At 42.1% G+C, this 12,042-nt stretch overlaps 1 pseudogene; it reads left to right on the top strand.

Annotated features, from left to right (window-relative positions):
* The first annotated feature begins 5,040 nt into the window (after positions 1-5,040).
* On the top strand, positions 5,041-9,889 carry LOC123485104 (annotated as a pseudogene).
* Positions 9,890-12,042: the final 2,153 nt, after the last annotated feature.

Below are 12,042 nucleotides of genomic sequence, written 5' to 3' on the forward strand. Positions count from 1 at the left end.
TCTGTTTTACAATTATTATATTGATTTACTCTCTCTCCTTTCTCCTCCTCTTCTCCTCCCTCTCTCCCTGACTTTTCGCTCTGTCTGTTTGTAGGTTGATATAGTATCTGAGTTTAACTCCATGAGCAGTGGTTTTACCTCCCGATGGCAGAGGTATGGCCGCTCGGCCCATTGCTTCCTGCAGTTGCTATCACTGTCATGCACATTTGTTTGTTCTGGTTACATAACTTTCACGCTCGGTAAGCTATTTTCAGACATCCGATGCTCTATTCCATCAGTGTTTCAATCTTATATACTAGCACATTGATACTGTATGTTTAACATGAGCGTTTTTCATGACTGTCTGGGGAAATATAATTTAGGTATTATATATCTGGAGACTTCTGTGCTTTCTCAAATGAACCACATAGGCTACTGTACTGTATAGTGTGTGAACTGCAGCATTTTACAAGAGATCTAGTTTAGGGTTTTTTAAATGTTTGGCCGGTTATTTCATATCAAAATGTTTTACATGACCCCACCAAGTAATGTAATCAGCGGCCAATGTTCACTTTCTTTATTTAGACATGTTAGTTTATTACAAATCCAGTCTGACTGTACTTTTGACATTTAAATCTGAAGGAAGTACAGTGCATTGGAGAAAGTATTCAGACCCCTTGACTTTCCCCATTTTTATTACGTTAAAGCCTTGTTCTAAAATTGACAATTATATTCGTTTTCCCCTCATCAATCTACACACAATACCCCATATTGACAAAGCCAAAGCAGGTTTTGAAATTTCAACAAAAAATGTTTTACAATAACTGAAATAACACACATTTACATAATTATTCAGACCCTTTACTTTCAGTGTTTGTTGAAGCACCTTTGGCAGCAATTACAGCCTTGAGTCTTCTTGGGTATGGCATGCAAACATAGCCCACCTGTATTTTGGGAATTTCTCCCATTTTTCTCTGCAGATCCTCTCAAGCTCTGTCAGGTTGGATGGGGAGCGTTCTGCTGGCTATTTTCAGGTCTCTTCAGAGATCCGATCGGGCTCTGGCTGGGCCACTCCAAGGACATTCAGAGACTTGTCCCAAAGCCACTTCTGCGTTATTGTGACTGTGTGCTTAGAATTCGTTGTCCTGTTGGAAGGTGAACCTTCGCCTCAGTCTGAGGTCCTGAGTACTCTGAAGCAGGTTTCATCAAGGATCTCTCTGTGCTTTTGCTCCAGTTCATCTTTGCCTCGATCCTGACTAGTCTCCCTGTGTCTACTGCTGAACACATCCCCCCAGCATGATGCTGCCAACACCATGCTTCACTGTAGGGATGGTAACAGTTTCCTCAGACATGTTCTTGGCATTCCAGGCCAACAGTTCAATCTTGATTTCATCAGACCAGAATCTTGTTTCCTGGTCTGAGAGTCTTCAGAGTGCCTTTTGGCAAACTCCAAGCGGGCTGTCTTATTTGCCTTTTACTGAGGAATGTCTTCCATCACGGCCCACTCTACCATAAAGGCCTGATTGGTGGAGTGCTGCAGAGATGGTTGTCCTTCTGGAAGGTTCTCCCACATCTTCACAGAGGAACTCTAGAGCTCTGCCAGAGTGACCATCAGTTCTTGGTTACTTCCCCGGCCAAAGCCCTTCTTCCCTGATTGCCCCAGTTTGGCAGTGGTCAGCTCGAGAGAGAGTCTTGGGGTTCCAAACTTCCTTCATTTAAGAATGATAGAAGCCACTGTGTTCTTAGGGACCTTCAATACCCAGAAATGTTTTAGTTATTTTCCCGGTCAGCCTCGACACAATCCTGTCTTGGAGCTCTATGGACAATTCCTTAGGCCTCATGGGTTGGTGTTTGCTCTGGCCTTTTTGTCAACTGTGGGACCTTATATATGCAGGTGTCTGCCTTTTCCAAATCATGTCAATCAATTGAATTTTTTACAGGTGAGCTTCAATCCAAGTTGTAGAAACATCTCAAGGATGATCAAAGGAAACATGATGCACCTGAGCTCAAAGTTCAAGTCTTATAACAAAGGTCTGAATACTTATGTAAATAAGGCATTTCTGTTTTTATTTTTAATACAATCGCTTTGTCATTATGGGGTATTGTGTGTAGATTGTTGAGGAAATTTTTATTTAATACATTTTAGAATAAGGCTGAAGCGTATGCATTGTGGAAAAAGTCAAGATTTGAATACTTTTCGAGGCACTGTATAGTTTCAAATGACTGGGAAATCATCAAATGTATTGGAAAGTTCAAGAGGAATGTCAGGCAATGATTTTGTGCATGAGTCTTCTGTGTAGAAAAAGAATGCATCTTTCTTTTTACCCCAGTGGTTAGGGTCTAGTCATGTCCATTCTGAGGTCATAATACGGACATGGAGGAAACAGAAGACACATACGTGTTCCACAAAGGTATCTTTTTCCAGTGATGGGGTCATATTTTCTAGCAAAAGCGATAGAGCCACATTTGTAGAAAAAAACCGAAACCGCTCTGTTTATTACAACTGCATCTTGGCTACGGAGGTTATTGACGTAACCCTGGTTCTATGAACCGGCGTTTAAATTTATTTTATTTCAGTTTGGGAAAGCTGAGCTAGTTGAAACCGAGGATAATGGGACCCGATATTAAAGTCACAAAAGACTGCCCAGACCTTTATGGTCTGTCTGCATTGACAGGATTAGTCAGATGCTGATATATATGTATAATATATACTCTAAGATTAACCTTAAAAAGGAAGAGTCAATTTCTCTAGTAGCATCTTATGTTTTTTTATTTTGCTGTGTGACGATATCTTTTCCAAAAGCAAGCAGTAGTATTGACAGTGGAATAAATTATATTTATAGCAAGATATCTCATTATGTCTTTTTGATGGATATGTATGTAGGTGTGTATACGTGTCTCTGTCTGTCCTACAGGTCGAACGGTGTGAAGCAGCCCCGTAACCAGCCGAGGTTCTTCACCATGGAGGAGATGAAGAAGAGAGGCATGAGTGGAGTCCCCTCCATTTCACCACACTGGTCCCTATACTTGCTGTCATGTTGTTATGCTTGTGAAGTGCTTACACACACTAATAATATAATAAACTCCTAGTAGTGCAAAAGGCGGTTTACTTAGGTTATATGGTTTCAAGTTGAAAACTGCTATCAATAACACAACATTATTGGAAAATCCAATTGAGGAAGTGTAGGCCTATAATGTATTGATCTCCTCTACAGTTTGTTTGTATGGATTAAACCTTAGAAAGTGTCGCTCAGACTGTGTTCCTGGCTCAGGAGGGTGGATCAGGTTTAATCTCCCGTTCAGGGAGATGAGGGATATGTCCTGCGTTATTTCAGACCGTTTTAGAGACGGATTCTAAGCTTGACCTGCTCTTCTCGAAAAGCTAAAACCACAAAGTACCTCCTCTAGGTTCTGAGAGCAGTTATAGTTCAGCCTTAAACTGCCTGTAACAAGCCTGGGAGGTTGTGTGAGAAAGGCTCTTTCTATAGTCAAAATACAGGTTTATCAACAACAACAAGTAATTCCAAGCCCAATGGGGCTGTCTCATGTTGTAAGGTGCAGAGAGAGAGGGCTGTATGTATCTATGGAGCAGATGTTGAATTCATTCCAGCGCAGTGCTTTGCCCCAGGACCAGCCCATAGATCATTACACACTTGACAGTTATGATGTTAGGACATGTTGTATGTTAGGACAGCCTAATCCTCCTGCTTCCCTGTTACACCAAGCCCAAGCCACATAGGAGCTCACTTGGATTACTGTGTCGGTCAGGGACATCCTTGCTGCACAACACACAGTTGAGGGGTTGTTGGCAGGCTGATGGGTATACATTACCAAGTTACTCAAGGGCTTTCTGGTGTTGTGTGTGTGTGTGTGTGTGTGTGTGTGTGTGTGTGTGTGTGTGTGTGTGTGTGTGTGTGTGTGTGTGTGTGTGTGTCAGGGTCAGAACTGAGCATGGTTGGCGGCGGACAGTGTTGTCGTGGCGTGGTCAATCACAATGCTCTGTTGTTAAATGTCTCTCTTTCCCAACAGGATTTGTAATCACTACTCCTCCTGTTAAGGCTGGGCGCTAGCAGCATTGTGTTTTTTACACTGTTTGTGTTTTCTCTTGCATGCCTGTTATTTACATTACCACAACTAACAGCCTAGTCACAAAAATCTGATATATATAATACCTTTGTTTTAGTAAATGATGATATACAGCTTGGTCCAGAGCTAAATTATAATGAAAAAAACTATTATTTGAATACATTTTTGACTGCAGTGGTGTGAAAATCCCAGAAAACACTTGTTTGTTTTTGTCTCTAGCACCTCCATTTTGGGAGGTGGCGATATCCTTATTTTGTCCCTCTTCTCTTCAAGCCCCTTTTCACTACCTTCTTCTCTCCTCCTGCATTTTATACAAGGATGTATTTGATCCCTGAGCGCCGAGAAGGAGTAACCTGCTCGAGGCTTTTGCTGGAGGACAAACATAAGAAAATTTACACCAAGTTCATCAGCTTTGTAATCAGGACATTGGCGATATGTGTTCCTCAACCACAGCTACACCTAATTTATTAATACCATGATAAAAATACAACCCTTACCAGTTAAATTGGTATAGTCCTTCACAGGACATTTCTAGGATTTTTGAGAGCCAGTTCTTCAATAACACAGATGAATAGATAATCAAGAGCCAGATGACAACACTGAAATGTTTAGACATTTTGGTTGGGGTTACTTTGTATTACACTGCTATGTCTTTGGTAGTGCTTATTCTGAAAAAATATATAAATAAATAAAATATAAAAGATTTTCCTCAGAAATCTGTCCTTTCATCAAGTTTTCCAGGCCCCCTTTGATTGTATTGAAAGTTAAATGTTGATACTAATATTACTATGTATTTAACATACAATGTTTTCTATAATGACTACTTATGGAATCCTCCTTACATAGGAACACACATCACTTGTCCAGTTACAAAAAGAGAGATAAAGGAGATCTATAAATTTTACATTTACAAGATCCTGCAACGAGCGTTGTAAGTTACTCTTTCTGGGCACCGCTTGAGTTCGGGCAGCACCGATGTTAAGGAAAACACCCAACCTGGACAACGTGGTCTCCTCCTCCAAGGGAGGGGTTGGGGGAGTGAGGGCAGCTCACCTCCCTATTTGGGGGCAGTGCAGGGTGTGGAGGGCGAGGCGTCCCTTAGAAGAGGGTAATAACGGGCATCACAACCTTAAGTACAGGCCCAAGCGTAGAAAATGACCGGGCCCATTCTGCCCCAAAAAATGCCCTGATGCAGCTGGGAATGAGATCAAGCCTGGGCTGCAGTACAAGCTGCTGTCTCAGATTCCAGTCCGGTCCACGCACCCGTGTTCGTCATGACCGTCGAGGTCAATGGGCAGCTGTTCGAGGCTCCGGCCGAGAAGGCTAAGCTCAACTCGGCTGAGAAGGCTCTGCAGTCGTTCGTTCGTTCCCAAACGCCTCGAGGCGCACGCCAGCCTTCAATGGGCAGACGTTAACAGTCAACACAGACTTTACCTCCGACCAGGCTGACTTCCCGGACATGTTGTTTAATGGGGTTGAGAACCCGGCCCCTCGGAAGAGTCCTTCACCTGGGCTCAAACCCAGGTACCAATGGCTCCTTCAGCTCCTAGGACTAGTAAAGTACCCCCTGCTGGCAGAACTCCAGGTACTACCGCCTGAGTCAGAGTCCTCATTAGACCTACCACCCACCCCGTTAGGTCCCAGCCCGTCTCCCCGCTCTATTGCCAAGAACCCTGTCACTTGATCCTCAGCAGACTACGACCGGAGCTAAGTGACTTTTTGTCAGAGTGGAAGAGCCACGCCAAGAACTTTGTATCGTGGTGGTTGACACTGGGTTCCAAGGCTCAGGCCGCAATAAGAAGCTGGCCAAGGCCGGGCGGCGCAGGCTGCTCTCTCTGCCCTCTTTAACATGCAACTGGACCAGAACCGTCCAGACCTTCTCCCAGAGAGGGCCTGCAACTGCACCTTACACAGGTAAGAACTACTACTGCCCACCACGTTCACTAAGATACTGTTGGATGACATGCTAGTTTCATATGGTTATTTGAAAAGCTTTTCTTTGAATGTAAGGCACAGAATAGCACATAAGTAACCTTATAATGCCAGGACGGGCCAGCCCCCCACCCCCACCCCCTCTCCCCATCGAATCTTGTGGAGCAATAGAAAAAATTGCAGTAGTATGCAGAGACTCTTCTTATCTATCTGGGTGGTTTAACCCCAGAAATAAGAGAGCAATGGTCAGATATGTCAGTTTGGTTCATACTCATTGCAGGCAGTATTCGCGTTCACTTCCTATTAACTATTCTCCAGATTTAATTGACTTGATGGTCCTAACCAGCTCATTATAAGCCTCTGACAGACTTAATTGAAAAGGAGACGAAGCTTTGAGAGACAGTGGTGCATTACAGCCTTGAGCGTTCCACGTTGCTTTTGTACCTCAAATCTATTTTAACATCACTTAATTCCGTGCCCTAATCCCTCCTGCCTGAGATAACGACTGACGAGGCAAGGTAATTTAAACTGTAATCTTGAATTAACATCCAGCTCCTGAATGCTATTCAAAGCATATTGATTAGACAAGCTGCCTGCTCCAGACTGAAAGCCTGGTTTAGAACAGATCAGTCAATGAAGGCGGATGGATGATTCGTTGCAGCGTTTAAGCTCCTGGTGTCTTGTCTGTCCTCATCCTATCTAAACCCTTTTATTTTTGGTTAGTATGTCTGATCCCTGAAGAAGTAGGCACCTCAATCTATTATACTGCACTAGCCTGTCTTCTGTTCTGTTACCTGAGCTTCAGTTTTTGAAAGCAGTGTCTCATAGGGTGCCTGGATTGTCATTGCCTCGATGATTTCTAATGTACACATTCATGTGGAGGTTTTAGTTGAATTTTCAGTGATTGTAGATGTTTCATCAGAGCTATGATAAGTCAGAAAGGTGGTCCTCATAATGTTTAATCTTCTCCAGGAACTTACCCTCTCCTCCCTCCCTTCTCATGTCTTGCCTTCTATTCTGTCTGGGTTTAGTCTGGTTTAAGGCCTCGGTTTTCTTCTGATGTTATGATGCAAAGCCAAGACATCTCATGCTCTGCTTGGTGGTTATCTCAGGTTCTAGCTGATGCTGTGTCCGGTCTGGTAGTTGACAAGTTCAGTGAGTTGACGGATAACTTCACATTCCCATACCTTACGCCGGAAGGTCCTAGCAGGCATTGTCATGACAGCAGGGTACTGTTAGAATAATTTTATTTTCCCAAAAGGGGTGACTTTAAAGTTGATTGTTAATCTCTGACTCTCTGTCAAATGGAGAGAGCCCCACTGGTGCTGCATGGATCAACTGGGGAGTTTCATTAGAAATAATCACGAAAAATATGTTTGCCTAATTTACATTGTATATTAGGTATCACTTTACATTCCTAGTTGATTTTATCACTGCATCCATGAAACAAGAGAAACAAATGATATACTGTATTCAGTAGATATAGTTTATATACCATTTTTAAACTATTTTCGTCTCACAATCCACACGTACCGCCCAGGCACACGATGTCATAGCACAAGTGATCTGTGTTTCCACGGGGACCAAGTGTATAAGCCGGCGAGTACATGAGAGCGACCGCTGACCTGGCTTTGAGCGACTGCCATGCTGAGATCATTGCTGCGGCGTTCCCTCCTTAGGTACATGTAAGCCATGGAACACTTCTCGGGTAGTCACTGTAAACACGGAGACTGGGTTAGTAGAGACCGACTGGTCAACAACAATCATAAACAATTTTCATTTTACGGAAGAAACAAATGCCAACGTTACCCTTGTCTTTGCAGCGTCCGCCTGTCTCTCCGTCTTTCCGTGTGTCCGTCTGCCATAGCAACAACAGAGAGGAGCAGCAGAGTCGATATTCACGAGGTGTGAGAACAAGCAGGGCTTTCGTCTGAAGGAAAATGTGCAGTTCCACCTGTACATCAGCACGTAAGCCCTTCTTGAGACGCACGTATCTTCTCACCCCATGGGGCTGCCTTTGAGGTGAGACTTTGCCCTGGGTGGCTCTTCTTCTTATGTACTTCTTCTTCTTCATTTTAAAATGCTTCTTCTTCTTCATTTTAAAGGCTTATTTCACTTTCCATTTCATCCACAGATCAAGGAGACAAGCATCCTAACAGGAAAGCCCGTGGTCAGCTGAGGACCAGAATGGAGTCTGGAGAAGGGACCATCCCTGCCGAAAGTCAGTAACACCATCCAGACCTGGGGCCGGGGTGCTGCAGGGAGAGAGGCTGCTCACCATGTCCTGCAGTGACAAGATCGCCAGGTCTGTGTCTATCTTTGACACCCACTCCTTTTTACTAGGTGTTATGTTTTAGCAACCAGTCAAACTGTAACCATTCAGAAGGTGTCCAGTCATTTCATGGAATGAAGATTTAAATGTGACTTTCATAAAAAACACCAACAATGTAAATCTACTATTTATGCCATTATTGTGAACTTTGTCCGACTTTTCACAAGTCAGAGATAGACATAAAGGCTTTTGGGTGGAAATCACATGGACAGCAAAAGCCCGAACAAGCCTTGAAGAAACAATCTAACAAACTTTTCTGAGATCTAAAGTGAATAAATCAACAATATTGTTCATGATTACACACCTGCAGTTTGAGGCTGTTTGCAGTTCCTAGGGCACACCCAGCAGGGATGCCATTTCAGAAGTGGAGATTAATCAAAGGCCTAATCAGAAGCTCTAGCATAATCATACCTGTAGCACTGCTCTGTTGGCAGAGTGTTACACAAGTGATTGGGACTTGAGAGAGAGAGAGGTTAGCTAGCCTGAGAATGCACTAATCAGAATCATTTGAATAGCATCTGACTCAGGCAATACAAACACCCTTCATCACTAAAAGTGGGCTTAATTTTCAAAAAATGAAATGTCAACTGAGAATATTACATATTATTTTCTTCAACTCAGGTTGCATTATTAGGTGGAAAAACAGGGTACAAGAAGACATTTTCCAATTCAACCTCTCGTTCAGACCATTCGAAATGTTCAGGGTAAAATTCAAAAACTCAAAATAGTTTTTTTAGCAGACTTGGGTCTTATCCATACCTTACACTCAGAAATGCTCTGTGTTTTGTGGTGGTAAGACTCAAAAGGTTATTGTGACTCAAAAGCAGTGCATCCCTATGATCAGCACTTCTCCCTACGCCCTTCTCTCAGGTGGAGCGTGGCGAGATCCAGGGCTCTGATGTATTACTTCAGGGGCCATCTACTTCTCCAGCATTATGTCCTGGGCAGTCTGTACCACGCAGACCACCTCTCCAGAGCCATGTACCAGAGGATCGCTGACATTGAGGACCTGCCTCAGGCGTTCAATCTCAACCGGCCACTTCTGAGCGGTTCGTCCTACTCATCCTACATCCTACTCCTACTTAGTTTATATCCAGACACAGCCCCTGGATTGTCCTGAAAAATATATCTCACAAAGGAATCTTTAAGTAGCTTTCTCTTCTCTGCAGGAATAAGCAGCGCAGAAACCTGCGCTTGGCCGGGAAAGCTCTAACTTCAGTGTGAACTGGGCTGTTGGAAACCAGGGTTAGAGGTCATCAACGCCATGACAGGCAGGGCGACTTGGGGGCGGCCCTCGAGGAGCTCTGCAAGCACGCCCTCTACAGCCGCTGGAGTGTCTATACTGCAAGGTAGGCTTTGTAACCCGCACAGCACCTTATATACTCTCAGGTGGCTTTTGCTGTGTGTGTCTGGGTATGTTCAAGAACTCAAATTTACCAAGCGTAAATGTTTTGACATCGTGTTTTTTTCACTTGATTGTTGAATAATTTCTTACCGTGTTTTTATTCTTGTCCAATTAAAACCTCTCTCTTCCCTGACTTTAGCTTTCACAGACTCTGAGAATCAAAGGTGCCAAACCCAGCTTGTACCATGACGCCAAACAGAGCAGCGTTGGAGTACCATGCTGCCAAGCGAACTCCTGACCAAGGAAATTCCACAAGGCAGGACTTGGAGCCTGGGTCGAAACCTATCGAACAGGACCAGTTCTCACTCCAGTCCTGAGTGGACATTTTCATAGAAATAGAATGACTATGTTATTCAAAAATGTGTATGGAGTTGTTATCATGGGAGGAAGAGGAGGCTCAGATGAAGATGCTACTCCTACACCAACTGTTTTTGAAGGCGTCATTTTGTTCTGTGTGTGGATGACACTCCCCCCAGCCTTATTCCCTCTCCTGATCACTCCCACTTTTGACCATAAGACATTGAATTTGGTTGAATTTTTGTCTTTGTGTTTTTCTCAATGACTCACTGTAAGAAGCTTGTTTTCATTATTGTTTTGTCCAAATAATTATGATTGTTATTGATGTTTCATTAGTTTCATGATGTTTATTTGCCCATTAGTAACCTAACCGTGAAATATGACAGCTGTAAAACTGGAAACCTGGGAATTTTTTAAATGGATTTTGTTGATACATTTTATAAATCAATACATGCAAAAATCAACTGAAATCAGTTGGCTATCTACAGACAAACCTTGTCTACACTCACTGTATGATTATGCCAAATATATAGAAAGCTTTCAAGCTTACCTCCCAGTAAGTGGTCATAACAATAGCTAATTTTCTGTCTCTTCCTAAGTATTAGTGTTGTAGCCGTTCCTCTTGTCTTGAAGGCTGATGTCCTCTTGCACTTTTCATGTGCAGTCTTTTCTTTGTTTTTGCTGTGAGATGTAAAGCATTGCACTGTCTGAGGACGATATGTTTGTTTGTTTTTGAATAGTGATAGATACGTGTGTTTTTTGATTCGAAAATTTGATTGAGAATGCTTTCTATACTGAAGTAATGACATGTTTTATCTAAGTCTATCTGAAGTAGGCCTACTTAACTTCTGACAAAGATTTGATTCCTTTTCCCTTTACAGTCAATTACATAAATTATACTAAAGTACCTGGCCTTTGAAGCATTGCATTTCTATGGAAAGATATTCTTGGAGCGCGGTTATTTGCTATGCAATTGCAGGATGGCTCACACTTCTGTGGTTGCCAGTCAGATGCAGTGGACTTCATGTGTACTGCATTTTATTTGAACACACACAACATTTTATATCATCATGTACCATTTGTTTTGAGCTTGACAAAAAACAACTGAAATTATTTTAGCTCATATTTAGCCATGAGTGTTGAGGTAACTTAGGCTGTTCCTTGTCTATCATCATAAGCTTACCTCACCAAAGATGAATTTTATTTACTTTTTGTTTCTTTGTAATGTTTGTTTGTACAAAGTATCTGGTCAATTAATTTTGATTACTGTGTTTTATACTGCTCAATGTCATCTCTTTGGACTATTTATTTTAAATGAATTGAATTTGATCCCTGTATTAATGTGAATTTAAAAGTATGAAACTGTAGATCATTTTGACCTGTTCTGTGTCGTTTTTAACAATTAACATGTTGCAAAAAGAAAATATGCAAAATATATTTCTAACAGGCTCGGAAATGTTAATGTACAGTACTTTATCAAGTATACTCATTGGAATCGAACTTCACTCGTGAACAAGCCCATTTTATAATTTTCCCCCATCTGTATTGTCACACCTCTCATCTGGACTTGGCATGTTTTCTTATTTGTTTATTTTGAATAGTTGTAAGAATCCACAAGAATCAAGGCAATTGCAGGGTTTGAAAGGGGACCAAGCACAACTTGTGTTGTTTTTTAAAAAAACTTTAACTGCATCAGTAGTGAATGTTAGTTAACCATTGTGAATAACCTTTGATCACTCAGTACAACCTTTGGATTTATTATATGAGGGAGTCTTCTCTACGTATATCTGCTTTCTCTGACCAATTTGAGCGTTGACTGTGAACTTTGACGGGTCTTTTGCCGTCCTGTAATGGTTCATGCACCGTTTGATTGGTATGCCCAGTCCACTGTAGTCTCTAGAATAAGACCTTAATGCATGAGTTCTGCGCTAATAAGCATGAGGAAAAAATGTAATAAAACAAACCAGATAAATTAAAATCATACATGTAAAATGAAAAGACCTATAAATAG

Source organism: Coregonus clupeaformis, unplaced genomic scaffold, assembly GCF_020615455.1.
Source record: "Coregonus clupeaformis isolate EN_2021a unplaced genomic scaffold, ASM2061545v1 scaf0575, whole genome shotgun sequence".
NCBI classification, from domain to species: domain Eukaryota; kingdom Metazoa; phylum Chordata; class Actinopteri; order Salmoniformes; family Salmonidae; genus Coregonus; species Coregonus clupeaformis.